Below are 16,798 nucleotides of genomic sequence, written 5' to 3' on the forward strand. Positions count from 1 at the left end.
AGCCCACAGCATGTAATTCCCATATCCTATCACTAGTAAGGTGTCTAATGCGTTTAGCCTTAGATAGCAATTTACACACCTACTCATCACCATTGGTCAGCTCAGTAATAGTTCTGACATGCTGCTCATAGTCATCTTGCTACTTGTGTACAACAGATGGTTGTCCATGCTCATGACCATAATGCTCATGCTGTCCATATGGATGGTCATACCAATGTGGCTGCTGCTCATCATGATGTTCATGCTATCCATACTGCATATGGTGATAATATCCCTGCTGCACATCACACGCATAACCATCATAAGCATGCTCCCTTTGATCATTGATCCCACAGCATTGGTCATGCTGTCCATAATCTCTATGAGAATGCATGTCACAAAAATGTTCATGTTGTTGCCCAAATACATCTATTTGCTATTGCCTACTACCAAAACCTTGGCCATATTGTTGCCCATAAACATGATGCCCAAGATTACATGATGACTATCCAACATGACTACAACAGTGTCCTTGCATCCTAGGCAGACCATAAGTATGATGATTGGCAAGTCCATGAGCATAGGTATCGACATGATGTCGGTCATAATCACTTGCTTGCCACTCCTGCATTGTATCAAGGTCTCCATGAGGCAGTTGCCCATATGGTTGCATGGCGTAAGAATCTCCATATGCATGATGCTGAACAATGTTGTATGAGCTACCATATACATGTCCATGATCATGACTTGCATAAGAACTGTGTTGCTGCATAAAGGAGTGCTTGTAAGCGTAATCATGCTGTCCATAATGGCCATAATCATGCTGCCCATGATAGCCATACTGCTGATCAAATCCATTGGAGTATGATCCACCCTCATGACAAGGTACATAGCCTAGGTGTTGCCCAAAGTGGTATTGTACAATACTTTGGTTATCAAAATTGTTGCCATCTGACTTTTGCATAGCATGCCCTTCCATCCACCTAAAATCATTGCCACGATCTGCGTTAACACTAAGGCCTTGTACTCTTCTAAATACATCATCAAGTTCAAGACAAGGAATCCCAGTCCCTTCCATTCTCCTCAGAGTATCATCTTCCGGTTGTGGCATACCAAGTCCGTCCCTCCTCCTAAGAGTCTTGTCACTAGCAAGTCGTAGTAATCCGTGACCATCTATCCTCCTAAGAGCATTGACATTTTGAGGGTGAAGCACGTCAGGGCCTTCTCTTCTCTGCAAACTGTTGTCATCCTCAGGGTGAAGCATAACAACACCATCAATCATCCTTAAAGTGAGATTCCTTTTGGGGTGCAGTATACCAGGGCCCTGGGGGCGTAGAATGCCAATTATCTTTTCAACTTCAAACTCACCAGGCTCAATATCTGAATTATCACTCTCATCATCTGATTGAACTAATTATAGAGAGTGAATGCCGCCGCCTACGGGCCTTTTTATCTTCAATATCCTCATCCTGGCAATACTTCTCACATAGCTTCTTTCATTCCCTTAGCAAAGTGAGAAAGTCATTAGCAGCTTCATTGCACACCTCTGTCTCTAGATGGTTGTATTTCAAACTTTTGCATGCATACTCATTCAAATCAAGGGCCGATTTGTGCCAAGCTTCACAGACAGCAATGTTGCACCCATACACAACCCCGTTGACATGCCACCACTTTTCTTCCAAGTTCAGAGACCTAATTGGAGATTCGAAATTCTACACCGAGAAGATCTTTCACCACTCCATACGTCACAAAAGCAAGTGCAATTCAAGGGACCACCTTGATAGAATTAGGAAGTAAACCCTTGTATAATGCACCAAACCCCTCGTTCTTAACTGTCTACTTGAATGCATCTATCATGGCAGTGTATTGCACACGAGCTTTCAACTGACCATCTGCTGTTATGACAGCTGAAGCATCTTTCCATCCTACCATGTGCATCCTTATGCATACCACATCAAAAGAATATGCAACAATCTGACCAATTGTACCAGCTGCAGCTCCACATCCAAGCTTTGTCAGCACGCTTAACTCTGAACTTTCTCCTGACAAGGCTTGATTCTTTTTCACAATGTAGTCCTTGACAGACTCATAAACAGCAAAATTCAGTCCCACATAAGGTTTCACTCCAATAACCGATGGCAGCCAACCTTTGTACAAAGCCCTCGGCCCCTCTTCTTTTACAATAGTTGATGCAGCATGGAACATTCCTCTATAGTGTGCATGTGAATCCTCTGGACTATCAGCCTGCCCCCATGTCCATTGGATATGTAGCATACATAGCAATTATACCCGCACATGCACCAGCTCCCAACCGCAAAATTGGCGTGAGTTCAGCATTGTCCTATCCGGTTTGTCTTTTGTACAGCCATAGAATTGCACTTGAAGCTTGCTCATAGCTATAGAACCTTACTGCAGAATTGGGTATAATTCAAGCACACTTTGTTCCATTGCCTTTGAAGAATCCAGCAATGCCTTCGTTTTGCCAGATGTATTTGAGCCCTTTATAGAGCAGTCCATGTCAATTTTGAGGGTTTCAATCTGTTGTGGAAATACCGCTTGCACTTTGAATTCAGAAACAGAAATCCTCATCCCATAGCATTCTTTGGTGAGGAGCCAACACCCAGCACGTCTTCCTCGGGAGGATTTGCAGCCATCACATCCCCTAGTCTCGAGTTTCTTTTCTTTCACAAATCCATCCGAGCAGAGCTTAGCCGTCTTCACAAAGATTCTTTGGCAGTGGAGAAAGGGGCAGAACAAGAGTTTCAAGCACTTCATGATCGCTATGAATTTTTGCGAGTTGTGTACACGCAGCATAGCAACGCTGAAGATGAGTTCATCTTTCCAGCTCTTGACAGTCGGGTGAAGAATGTAGCACAGACGTATTCACTAGAGCACAAGGAGGAAAGCGATTTTTTTGATCAGATGCTAGAGTTACTAAACTGAGCATTAAAATCAAAATCAGATGCTTCAATGAAGTTGCGACATGAGCTTATATGTTGTACAAAAGCTATTCAGACTACCCTCTACAAACATATGTCCAAAGAGGAAGAGCAAGTTTTTCCATTGCTCATCCAACATTTCAGTTTTGAAGAATAAATTGGGATCGTATGGTAGTTCATGTGTAGCATTCCTGTAAATCTTATGGAGGAGTTTCTTCCCTGGTTGGCTTTCTCCTGCAAGTACTCCGAATGCATTCTCCCATGTGCTGCAGACAGCACTCCAGAAAAAACCTCGCCCCTCCCCTATGCGCATCCAAAACGCCTCTCCCTGTGTTTCTCCTTGCCCTATTACACTCAGTGGAGCCACAAACTGGTCGTGTGTGGATCGGAGCCCCTTCTAGGAGCATGGGATCACTCCCTCTCCCTACAGATGGCTCTCCACCATCAAGGCTAGGAGCTCTTCTGGAAAGCAGTCCTCTCCGTCCCCCTCACCCGACCGAGTACTGCTACCTTGTCATTCATGGAGAGAGTAGGGTCATGTGCAAAGAGACTAGTAAGCCTCGCTCTTTATGTCTGGAGAATGTGGCTTTGCAACAACAAGCTCCAGTTTAGAGACTTCAAATCTGTATTCAGTAGGAAACCTGGCAGACTCATCTGTATATATTGGCTCAAAAGGTTTGGTAGCTTTTCAAAATCCTCCTAGAGACCCATGTTGAACGTAACATCGGCATGTATCTTAGTGCCTTTATGCAAATCCTTCTGCTTGCCACAAGCCTTCAGCAAGGCCACGATGGCCTTTTCATATCCCACATTGAGTTTTTCATCCTGTATTTCTGTTAATGTCACCAGGCATTTCCTCACAAGCTCTTCACGAATCCAACGTGAATCATAGAAGTCGTCAATCCACTTGGATGCTTTAAGCATTTGTGTTTACAGTCTGGAGATCTCTCTTATCTCAGCCATCAAAATAAGATAACCCTTGCTACTCTACTCTATCAATTCTTAGAGAAAGATTTGATGCTTGCAGGTACCAGGCATTTATAGCAGTACCTGATAGCATGCGGAGCTGCGTTATCTGGCATTTCCAGACAAAAAAAACTGTGATATTCTACTCCACATAAGCTGCAATTTTGAGACAAATCCACGGCCAGCTCTGATCTTCGAGTTGTACTTCAGAGTTTGAGAGTACACTACAGGTTGGAGAGACTCGTTAGTAGGTCGTGGAAATATTCTCATGGCCTTCTTTTGCTTCGCTAAACGTCTGCGATTCTTGCGAGCAGGCTGACATTAAAATCATGAACAAGGACATAAGCTGCAAACTCTGTCTCATCATCTTCTGCAAGCAATGACTCCTCATCCTCATATCTCACTCTAGACAGCATATCAGCAACTGGATTATCTTTTCCTGCTATGTGTCGAAATTCTAGATTCAATGATTTGATGTAGGCAATCCACCGAAGCATTGCTATATCTGGAGTCGAACAGCTAGTAATCATGCCAAGCAAAGGCAAGCAATTTGTTTCCAAAACAACTGAAGCACCAATAAAATACTCTTTATCACACTTCAGTGCAGTGACTACTCCCCACAACTCTCTTTTAATCTATGGATATCTCCTCTACCGCTCATTAAGAACTTTAGCTCCAAAGCGGATTGCATATATGTTCCCATCAGCATCATCCTGTCCCACTGCCCAACCTATGCCAATAGGGCTAGTATCAACTGTCAACATGATTGGCCGTCCACACTGATAATCCACCTTGCGAAGAGTAGGAGCTGACTGCAACAGCTACTTGAGTTTACACATGGCTTTCGAATGCTTCTCATCCCAATGAAACTTCTGTCCCTTTCGAAATAGCTGATAGAGAACATCTCCTATGTGAGCAAAATGAGGAATCCAAATCATGTAAAATACACAAGCTCCCACAAATCTCCGCACCTCTGAAGTAGTCGAGCAATACTCAGCAATCCTGCTTATGGCATCCACCTTTGCAGGTGAAGGCTTCCTGCCATAATAACCAACCATATGCCCAACTATGATGACTTCATTAACACCAAAGATAGATTTCGGCCCTGAAAGAGTCAAATTCACCTCCTCTAATCGTGTCAATATTTGCTCACAAGAAACTAAGTGTTCAGCCACAAACTCTCTACATCCTTGCAAATCAAGACTCTCATTCTTTTCTTCTGCTGCACAATCCTTAATAGGCACATCATCTAAGAAAGGCATGGTATACTGTGGAATATAGTCTCACAGAAATTTATGCATAGCATTCATCATATGAGCAACTAAGTTGGTGGCACCTTGAGGCAAGGTACACATCCTCACAAGACCAATAGGTGTCCGCATAGTGGTAATATCCTTGCTTTCCAGAATAGGCAAGCTGAAACTGGTCATAACCAGAATACAAGTCACCTAGGGAATAGATAGCTCGTCCTGCAAAAGCCTCGGCAAACTCATCCACAACTGGTCCTATTCCCACATTCTTAATTGTCACTCTATTCACGGGCTGCATATCCTGAATAAATCTCAAGGTTCCATTCTTCTTTGGTATAGTAAACCATCTATTAGAATAGGGCGCAGAAGAGGATTCCAAAATCCCCATCTTAATTTTCTCAGTTAGCAACTCTATCAGCTTTGGTAAGTGTGCTCTAGGCACAGGTATAGGATGTATATTCCATGGCACATGAGGAACAGTGAAGATGACCATAGGCGCAACCAATTCGGGACTAATGCATCCAATTTCATGAGGAAAGAAAGCAAATGCCTTACCATGTCGTCCAAGCATCTCTCTAAAACATTCTTTTTCCACTGGAAGCAAGAAATCATCATTTTCGATATTCAATTCTGCAAGAGTTTCAGCTGTAAATTCATGGCCAATATTTGCAGGATCTCTCAACATAGGCTCCTTCATAGCTTTTTCTATCTGCTCATCACTATCAGGAGGAAGCAGCCCTGCAACCGGCTTAACCTTCTTATCAACTGTTTTATACTTTGTGTCAACCTTGGCATCAGTCAAGCACTCTCTTCTTTGCTGCAATTTCTTTAATTTTTCAGTAAATCTCAACTCTGTTGGCTGAAAGATTTTAGCCCTTTGCTCTATGGACTGCATGGCCGCAGCCTGAAACTCTGCATGCTGAAATTCTATTCGGTTTGTTGAGTTTTCTCAGCCTCTGACACTGTTTTTAGCATAAAATCAGAAATTTCCTGATACATATCCAAGGTTTGCACAGGTATGATCCTTGAACCCTTACATACATCAGTTTTCAGCATATTTCCCATCTCAGACAATGTATCTACATAAGACATTCCTTCATATAGCCCATCCACATGTTCTTCTGCTTGCAAAATACCTGCAGTCTTTAACTCTTTCTCCTTACGACCAATGTACTGCCTAGCAGCTCTAGAAAAATCTGAAATTTTCTGATAACTCACTGAACTATCTGAAGAAAAACCAAAAAAATTAGTGGAGAAAGATTGGCTGCTAGGAGGCGAGATCTCCTCTTTTCTCCGCTCTGTACCACTGGCGTCTTGCAAGACAGCAGTACCTAATGAAAATCCAACACCTTCGCAGGTAGTGGTGCCTCACGCAAGGAGTCCTTGTTTCTTGGATGGTTTACTCCAACAGTCATAAACTGCACAGCTCGCATACCATCCTTACTGCGTATCCGTGCATAGGCTGAGCCGTCATCCATCACTTTCGTCTCCATTCTTGCTTCTGTAATGAAAGGCTGTCCAAGAATAATCGGATAAGAACAAGAATCCTGAACAAAGCAATGATAATCTTCTTCAACATTGCCAATAGAAATTCTAATGCTCAGACAAGCAGCATACATATCACCAGAAGTATTATTGGCTGCTCTCATGCGCCAGCCATGCTCTGCATCCATAGGCCACTTGCCACTCTCATAAAAACCTCGAGCAATAAGATTAATCTCGGAACCATGATCGAATAAAGCGACCAAAGGAATCTTTTTTTCTCCAATCCTTACCACCGTCTCAGTGGTTACTCTAGCCTAATGACTACGTGAAAAATGGCTGTGAGGAATGAGGATAGGGGTTTCATCATCCTCATACTGCATAGGCTGAACTATTTTCTCCAACTACGGGTTGACATAAGCATTTTTAACCATCACTGCATCATCTTGCTCTTCCCCAGGAGCTCCATGCCATAACCCTTGTAAAGCAGGTCCTTCCATTGCATGTTGTTTCCTCCGCAAAAGATCCTGCATCTGATCCTGTATTTCTCTTCTAGTAATCCCAAGAGCTTCACCAACAGTAAAAGTGACTTCACTATTTAAAATTCTTTCATGAAAAATCTTACTCATATCCGTTTGCATGTCAAGGTCTGACAAGAGCTTGAATCATGGCTCCTTTCTTGGTTGTCTCTTTTCTTTCATCTGTTTGTCTACCATAGGTTGTTCAGGACCTGATTGTGTTGGAGAACTCGTCATAGGTGGAGCTGTAACAGGTGGTGAAACAAAGTCATCCCCTCTAGTCTTTTTGGAGGTGCTGAGACCCTCCTCATCTCTTCTTCTCTTTTCCTCAATCATGGCATCTAAACCCTGTGTTTTTTCCATATAAGCAAAAATAGAATACCTCTCAACAGGAGAATCCCATCCCATTTCTCCTCGGATGCTGGAGCCCACACAAGTCATAGTGGATGCCTGAACTTTCCCTCTTCTCGCTATCTCCAAGGCAGAGGACCATAAGGTAGAGTCTTCATCTGATTTCTGCTCAAGCTGGACACCATAAGCTGAAGCATCTCCTCTAACACTCACATAAGCTGATCACGCAGCCATATCATCAATGAGCTTCTTCATGCCTCCCTTACCAAAGTTTGTGTCAAGAGGAGCACCAGTCTCTGTTATCCATATCTTCCCATCTTGTCCCCAAAACACTACGTTCTTCTTACGTGCTTCCTGAAAAGCATCACAATCTCTACAATGTTGGTTCTCTGTACTATCGCACCAAATACATCGTCTCCCTTTTCTTTGGTCAGCTGGGAAAGCAGTCACTGGAGCAAGTGCTACAGCAGGTACTGACATAAGTTGCTCTTTTAACTTCCCAACTTCATCTTTGACTGCCTTTATCGTCAAATCTGCCAAGCCTTTAATAACATCATCTACTAATAAGGGCACTGGAGCAGCAGGAACTGATGGATTTACAACAGGAGGAGTAGGCTTAGGCATAGAACTTGCAACAGGGGTAGAAGTAGAGGTCTCCAAGGATTTTTCAGAAGTAGATCTTGTATTACGATGCAATCGTACCCTCTTGCGCTACTTCTTAACAAGCGCATTCATAGCATCAATGACATGTCTCCACTCGTTCTTTAAGCCTGAATCGGTAGCTTGACCTTCGAAAAGATCATCCAACTTTTCCTGTAAATCAGCATCAGCAGCCTGTAAAAATAATTCCACCTTCTGCATCTCCAAAGCTTGCTGCTCAGTCCCGTCCAACTGATCATAGCGACTCTCAAACTCTCGCAGAAGGGCGGTAACTGAAAGTCCCTTATTAGGCATAGAAACCCATGCTAAGAAATTCCTGCGATTCATAAGACTTGTATCCTCCAGGAAATATTCATCTTTTAATGCCTTCTTAAACTCTATCCAACCAACATGTGTTCCTTGAATTTCTGAAATTTGGACCTCAAGCGCGCGAACCATGATCCGCAAGAAGTAGCGGCTCCAAACGTCTTGAGAAACCCCAAAAAACTTCATCTTTTCTTCATACAAATGCAGGTAAGTTGAAACTTGTTGGCCGTTGAACTGCTTCATCTCCTGTTGGACAGCCTTCAAGTCATCCATGACATCACTATTGCGTTTCTGTGTGCTTGCTACTGCATATAGGATGTAAATGACTGAAACAGATGCTTCATGACATTCTCGTCCATCATCTCTTCTTGCAAGTTTCCCATCTTGCTGGAAATTGACGCAGCACTTTCACGTCAGGTTCACCACAAATGTCGTGGAGTTCGTGCAAGAGCTGCTGAACACAGGGTTCAAGATGCTACAAGGAAGAGGCTAACAAGAAGATCTCAATTTTTGATGCCAAAGATCACTATATTGCTTGTCAAGTGAATTACAATAAAGAAACTGCCAACAAACAAATTTTGTTCAAGTCCCTTCTTTCTTATCTCTACATATAACTTTTGGTCTTGCTCCAAGGCTCTTAAGCAAGCTCAAACTTTCAAGCCACTAACAAAGGTAAAAGCATCGGGGCAAAGTCTGCAGGGCAACTGGTATAACGTACAGGAACTGCACTCACTACAAAACTGTGGCATCAAAGTACAACAGAGCCATTGGCCAAACATCAACTTGGTCATTGATTGCCTCAATTTTTCCACCAGTGCATGAACCAATGTACACCCAATCAATCTTCACACTGGTACATTCTCTTGCAAGAGCACAATTGTCTGGAGAATGTGGCTTTGTAACAACAAGCTCCAGTTTAGAGACTTGAAATCTGTATTTAGCAGCAAACCTGGCAGACTCATCTATATATATTGGCTCAAAAGTTTTGGTAGCTTTTCAAAATCCTCCCAAAGACCCATGTTGAACGTAACATCGGCATGTATCTTAGTGCCTTTATGCAAATCCTTCTGCTTGCCACAAGCCTTCAGTAAGGCCACAATGGCCTTTTCATCTCCCACATTGAGCTTTTCATCCTGTATTTCTGTTAATGTCACCAGGCATTTCCTCACAAGCTCTTCACGAATCCAATGTGAATCATAGAAGCCGTCAATCCACTTGGATGCTTTAAGCATTTGTGTTTACAGTCTGGAGATCTCTCTTATCTCAGCCATCAAAATAAGATAGCCTTTGCTACTCTGCTCTATCAATTCTTAGAGAAAGATCTGGTGCTTGCAGGTACCAGGCATTTATAGCAGTACCTGATAGCATCCGGAGCTGCGTTATCTGGCATTTCCAGACAAAAAAAACTGTGATATTCTGCTCCACATAAGCTGCAATTTTGAGACAAATCCACGGCTAGCTCTAATCTTCGAGTTGTACTTCAGATTCTGAGAGTACACTACAGGCTAGAGGGGCTCGTTAGTAGGTCATGGGAATATTCTCATGTCCTTCTTTTGCTTCGCTAAACGTCTGCGCTTCTTGCGAGCAGGATGATTGAACCATGTTCAGACATTGTTCTGCCAATCCTTCTTGAAATGGCCATTCGGAACAACATTGTTATGCTTCATCTCTGCAGGCGAGAGAGTTGTGGTGCTGGTCACCTTGTTGCTTCACTCGATGCCCTTCACTCGATGCTTCCTCCACCCCTCTTTGTATTTGTATAAAACCTTGGGCTGTGTGATGGAGAGGAAACCCAGAACTCCTTTTCAGCCCAGGAAGGCTGCCATCTAACGAACCGAATTCAGTAATATAGATGATGAACTGAATCGCACTAGACTTTGTGAGACCCCTCCAGAATCCTATTGAGATAATCCTCTCAAAATTGTGTGAAACCCAAGATTGATCTAGCTGGCAGCACCCAAGATTGAGAGGCAAAAGACAAACTCGAAAAACAACAGACACACAAACTTCCTGTAATATGCCGAAGGGAATTGCCTGATCACAAAAAGAATTTTTTTCCAAGAGTGAGAGAGAGAGAGAGAGAAAAAGCCACTCAGGCTTTACCTCGTTTTTCTTTAGCTTCTGTACTCTGTGACAAGAATAGGCACGGCCGAAAAGGGCTCCTGTCACACATGATTAAATCGTAATGAGTGATTAGAACATTAAATCTTCCCTCTTCTTTGTATAAATCCCTCAAGTCTTTGCGGTCAATAGGGCGTCCATAATGAGTGAGTTAGCATGGAATCCACCCAGGGTGATGAACTGCCACACAAAGCCAAGCTTAGCAAGGTTTGGGATGAAGCTCTGCATTTGTGCTTTGCTCATTCAAGCAGCATCCCAGTTGAAAGAAGGGGACAGGTTATAGGCCAGGAGAATGTTAGGATAATGCGCCTTGACACCGAGGGCGAAATTGCGTGCCTAGTCATAATGGGGCCCAGCAGACTCCATCCAGAGCATGTCAACATGAGGGGCAAAGGCAATGCCTCTTGCAATTGCAGCCCTAGTGCCGCCTTGGAACCTGTAGAAGCCTTCTCTGCTCCCAGGCAGATGCCAATCCCAGAATACATTACCCGCACCAAGCCTCTCAGCCAACACCTGTGCTTCATAGTGCGACAGACTATCAACCTGAGAGAACCACTGGTCTAATCTCATCTTCTGCTCTTTCTCAGGTATGGGCAATAGCCTTAGCTTATCAGCAACAACATCCTTGAAGAGCCTCATGTCAGCTTTAGCCATCCAAGCATCTTCCAAGGCCTGTAGTTCAGACCTTGACTTCCCTGCCTGGGTCGCCTCAAAAAGCAGGATGGCCAATGGTGACTGGTCTTTCACGGCAGAGTTCGAAGCACCAAATATGGAAGCATGGTCTCTCTTATTGATGTTAGTCTACAACAAAGTGGCTGCCTGAGCATCGGTCCTAGGAATGAGGATAGTCTCCACACCCATGAGATCAAACTGCAGCCAGGTAGCCACCAGGTGGTTGATGTGCTCCGATGTTGCCACCAAGACCTTGCCTGACATGTGCCCACATTTCTTAGTGACAGATGCCTGGTCTTCTATGTGCACCTCTGCAGCCCCCCTCTCCACCATAATCTCCATTGCATGTAGTGCCAATGTATCTTCTTAAAAAATGCTTTGTCCCGCATGTTACGTTGGCCTTGTTCACATGCAACCTTTATCTTCATAGCTTAAATGTTGGCTTCTACAGTTTCCTGCACTTTTCTTGGAATTCATCATTGAAATTGAGAGCATGATAATATTCTTTGGCATCAGTTTTTCATATTTTTCTGACACACGCACAACATGCACACAAACAGAAACACACGCAAACACAAACACACAAGTGGAGTATATACTTTGGATGCGGGTACTGAAAAGGACGGAAAGATAATGTAGCAATCAAACACAATGAAATACACGTGAAAAGATAACACAGATGCACAACAAAAATGGAGGTGTTTTCGGCTCGGATGCGCAGTAGCACGACACCGGAGTGGTCCATCATCTTGGGAGTGGCGACCACATGACATATTTGGAGGACTTTTTAAATTTTTCTTTTTTTTTGCTTGTTTATTTTTTTGCAATATCCTTTGTACTAACAATCATGTTTCTAACAATTCGCATTTTGTTTTCTTTGCAACACTCCATTACAAATCACGATCCGACCAACCTTGAGACTTGATATGCAGAGAGGCAGAGTCTCACTTCATTGATCGACCGATTGTATAGACGCAGTGGCCCTGTAAGTCACTCATCTTTCTTGTCTGTAGTTATCATGTTTAATTAGAATGCATTATTGTATGGTGGATTGATGTGTCATTGTTTCTTTTTTTGCAGAGTCTCTTCGATGCTCCTTTGCGATAGGACGAGCTTTCGGAGGGCGAGGATATGTAGCTCGCCCTTGGATCCCTGGAGCTCACACACCTTTATTTTTTGATCGCCTGATCTATGTAGACATTTTCTATGTATTAGTGATATGTTGTCATGATTGTACCAATCGCTTATTATGCGATCATGTATTTATTTTATGTATCAATGTTATGATTTCACTATACTTTCTGCCCTGCCACAAATTTTTTTTTTTCCCTGGTACTGTCGCTATTAGCATCGCAAATTTTTCTGCTCGCGTCGTTATTGGCGTCACTTGATGAAATTTTTTGTTCTTAGTGAAGTATAATCTAGTTAACACATTTTCCAAAGATGATTCAACCTTCAATTTTATAAATCAAAACTCCATAGAACTCCACCCATATATCGAGCATCATAAGAACTCATGAACACTAAAAAATTAGCCTCATTAGAAGCCTTTGGGATACACCTAGATGAAGGCTCGTGTATGGAGCCTTCATTTTCCAAATTTAGGGCCCCAAAGGTGAGCCTTCAGCTAGGTGTACCAGAGACTTCTGATGGTGGGGCAAATTTATTTTTGGATGTTTATGTGTCCTAGAGGAATCCATAGGTAAATTTTTAAGTCAATGTGATCACTAGTCATATTTCTTTAAGAATCTAGATGTATTAATTTAAGTTTATGGATTTTTAAGAATTGTGGCTATAAGTTGAAAGTTTCACCTCATTTTACCTATTTGAGTTTTTTCCTTCAAGTTCTCATTGGTGGAAGACATAGCATGCACCAAGCAAGCGGCATTGAGTTCCCTCCAAGAACTCTCATGTAGAGGTAACCTTCCCTTGCTCCATCACCACTACAACCATGCCACCATCGCAAGCATCGATGAAAGCCAAGCATAGTGGTCCTCCAAGAGATTGGCCATTATCAAAAGACCATGTACCTCTTGATACCAAAGGCTACATTCCAAAAGATGATGCAAGAGACAATGCAGGGGATGTAGTGATTAGAAATAGTAGGAGGCACTCCTTGATAGTTCAAGTATGGATCAACGTGATTGACGGACTACCTAGGCTCTCCTTGCACTACGGGAAGCTACTAAATCCTTCCTCATTCACTTGTTTGGAGAATGAGTCTATGAAGTAGTTTATACAAGGAGGATCACTGTCACTGTGATAAGGATATACAAATAGTGAGATTCTTTCAGTGATGGAGGGACAATCTTGGCGGGAGAGCAGCAATAATAGGGGTCTACTAGTGAAACATTTATGGAATCGAGCTTCTGAAATGATTTTGTGAAACCTTGCTTGTATTGGATCCTCTATAAATTATTATGAATATAAATACAATATTTTTATACATCTTATTTCTAGTTAGTTGCTTGTTATTTTATTTATTTATTTATTTAAGTTATCCTTATGTGTGTTTAGATAAGTAAATGTTGTGTATGAATTTGATAAAATATTGTGTATTAAATTTAAATAATGAATCATATTGTGTATAAATCTAATAAATAAGCATTATATTCAAATGCACATAATAATAAATGACATGTATCACAAACTACATTGCACGTAAATCTTACAACATCAATTTTCATTAATATAAGAAAAGTTTACAAACTACGTTACATTGCAAAAGAGACATCATTAGTTACTAAGTACATATAATCTATCCTAGCCTTCTTGGAGCTTTATAAATAGATATTTTATTTTAATAATTTAAAGCCATCATCAAAGTTTATAAATAGACAAGCACTTTGTTACACTTCATTATATCCTCCAAATATGTTTGGATCGCTAAGTATGTTCAAGTTTAGCTAGAGAAAATATAAAGGATCTTTAAACACAACAGCTAGAAATCTATATACTTCCAACACTTATTTTCATTCCTTCCAATAGTGAGTGCTTAGAAAAATGAGTAGAAGAGATGAGCTACAATATATTGTTATGCAAAGACAATATTCTAAAGGCTACAGAACTCCATAATTACAAAGACAATATTGTAAATCACACTAGTCAATCGCAGAACTCCATAACTAGTGTGATTGACTAGTGTAGCCTTTAGAATTTTGTCTTTGCATAATTGTGATTTTAACTAGTGTGATTGACAATTACAATACACATACTCACATGCTTGGATCACAGTAAATCAAAATTATCAACATTAAAAGTACACAAAAGTTTTTTTTAAAATTAATCACTCTTTAATTATAAGAATTTTTACAAGGATTCCACTATCCCAAGGATATGTGGAGTAGCACATTCCTTACTTGTCAAGGAGTTTCCACTACAAGTCCGGACCTTTCTATTATCCAACTTGAAATAGAAGTTGCATACAAGCTCATTGGACATCAATTGGATTTTTTGTCTGGAAAAAGAAATGGGTCAATGACTCTCTACGCTAACTACAAAGAAGTATGACCATTCCACAAGATAATTACATCTACTATGAGAGTTGTATGTGCCTCATCTTGGGTATCTTGACCCAAGCTTATCCACTCCCCTCATAAAAGTCACCATCTTCTATATCCAAAGCGAATGTACAGAGTTTGTCTAGCAATGAGATACTTGTACTTAAAATACAAACTATGGTAAGTAAAACTGACTAACACAACAATTCATCTAAGCAATACCTTTATTGATTAAATCAAGAGGTTTGCCTAAATGTAAGATTTGATTGGTTTACCCTATACATGATTATCTCATCAAAATGTGTTCTTTTAACCTGCCATGACTCACCCAATAGGCCAACTCATTCATTCCTCAAACAAACACTTGCACTGATAAGTAATCTTTGTTTTCTTCAAAACCTCACATAAATAAAAAAAATTGCAAACAATAAAAATGGAATAAATAAACTAAGATGCACATCTTTGGAGCATGTGGTAGGTTTTATAGCACTATTGATGTCAATTTTTATCTTGGACTTTTATGCTTCTAAGAACTCCAAGCTACCAATCAACTATTCATAACTACAAAATGGTGGCAATGGGAGATGCTACAATCTTTGATTTTCTACTATATATAATGAATTATAAAGAAATATATTTTGAGTTACAAGTTGACTTGTAGAGTTATTATCGTAGATCAAAGAACCTATGCATTCATGCCAAACATGTATCTTGTTGCTCAAATATTCTACATTCTGCCATTCATGCAGAGTTGATGGATATAGAGTTGTCAGTAAAATGCACATGAATTAGAATACTAGAAAGATTATAAAAAATAACATTGATACAAAAGAATAAACAATGATCAATTTTAAAAACTTACTGTTTTGTTTATATTTTACAGTGCAGTTCTAGTCATGCAAACATATTTATTTATGCATGCAAATATGTTGGATCAATAGTTTTGTTATTGTACTTATTCTATTAAACACTTTTTTAAGCTCTAAAATTCTACATTTTCAATGTTTGCTAGGTCTGAAACATCCTTACACTTGATCTTGAAACTATCTCAAATGCTTGGGTGCATCAAAATCCAATCCAACTTGTAGTAATTATCAAAAATCCGATTACTGCTACTATCTTTCCTGTTAAAGACCTCCATTGCAAGGATGTTACTAATGTTTTCTCTTCGTGAAGATATCTATATTAACCAAATACAAAAGCTACCTATCAATAAGTTTTTATGTAATACCATATTAGAGAATTTGAGAAATTTACAAGTCCCAATTTCAAATAAGTGATAAATATTAGACCACATGGCTAAATCTTGATTTACTTTTGAAAGTAAAATTTAAAAAGATAGCTTATACGATATTTAGATTAGACTTCATCTTTAAGTAAGAAAACATGATTTGACCATGTGGTCAAATATTAAGAGTATTGGGGGTTCCTAAAGTGCATCAAAATTTCCAAATTTTCTAATCACACTATATTAGGGATTTTGAAAATTCTTATATAGTTTTAAAGTTTCCAACCATCCTTTGTGTCCAACCATTCTTTGTTGAGCTCTATGTAGTTGGCTTTGGAACTAATGCCCCAATGTTGAAACATTTGTGTGTGGAAAATATGTAGCTGGTATAATACTAGTACTCACTTATACCCTAACGACTCGTAATAATATCGTTGCTGTTCGACTAATTAGAAAGGTGATCAAGAAGAGCGGCCGACTGCGCATTGGTATCATCAACATATAAACACGGTGCGTTATGATACAGCTTCAGTCCATTGAGAAGGATTCCAGCGCCTTGGAGGAGTATCGTCATCGACATTTCATCATCGACAATATCTACCGACCGAGTTACAATGCCCCAGAGCAGGTCAATATCAGGATTGCTTGGGACTTCAGTCTCATTGTGCGTACTAGGCGCAATGCTTGGATCAGTTGCTTATGCGCCCGTATACAAGTGCCACAAGCAGAGAGTCCAGCAGCTTCACAATGCCAGCTCGTCGCATGAGGCTGAGCGCTGCAGCGACCACATCCATGTTAGCCATAATTCTTCTTCTTCCTCCTCCTC

The 16,798-nt window shown here is 40.8% G+C and overlaps 2 pseudogenes; both read right to left on the reverse strand.

The window, feature by feature from the left end:
* Window positions 1-1,671: 1,671 nt before the first annotated feature.
* LOC148020307 (mitochondrial adenine nucleotide transporter ADNT1-like) lies at window positions 1,672-10,916 on the reverse strand (annotated as a pseudogene).
* A 74-nt stretch (window positions 10,917-10,990) lies between these two features.
* On the reverse strand, window positions 10,991-11,586 carry LOC148020308 (isocitrate lyase pseudogene; annotated as a pseudogene).
* Between the last annotated feature and the right edge of the window lie 5,212 nt (window positions 11,587-16,798).

Source organism: Lygodium microphyllum, chromosome 19 (genome assembly GCF_053477565.2).
Source record: "Lygodium microphyllum isolate KBCC chromosome 19, Lygodium_microphyllum_v1.1.10, whole genome shotgun sequence".
Taxonomy (NCBI): domain Eukaryota; kingdom Viridiplantae; phylum Streptophyta; class Polypodiopsida; order Schizaeales; family Lygodiaceae; genus Lygodium; species Lygodium microphyllum.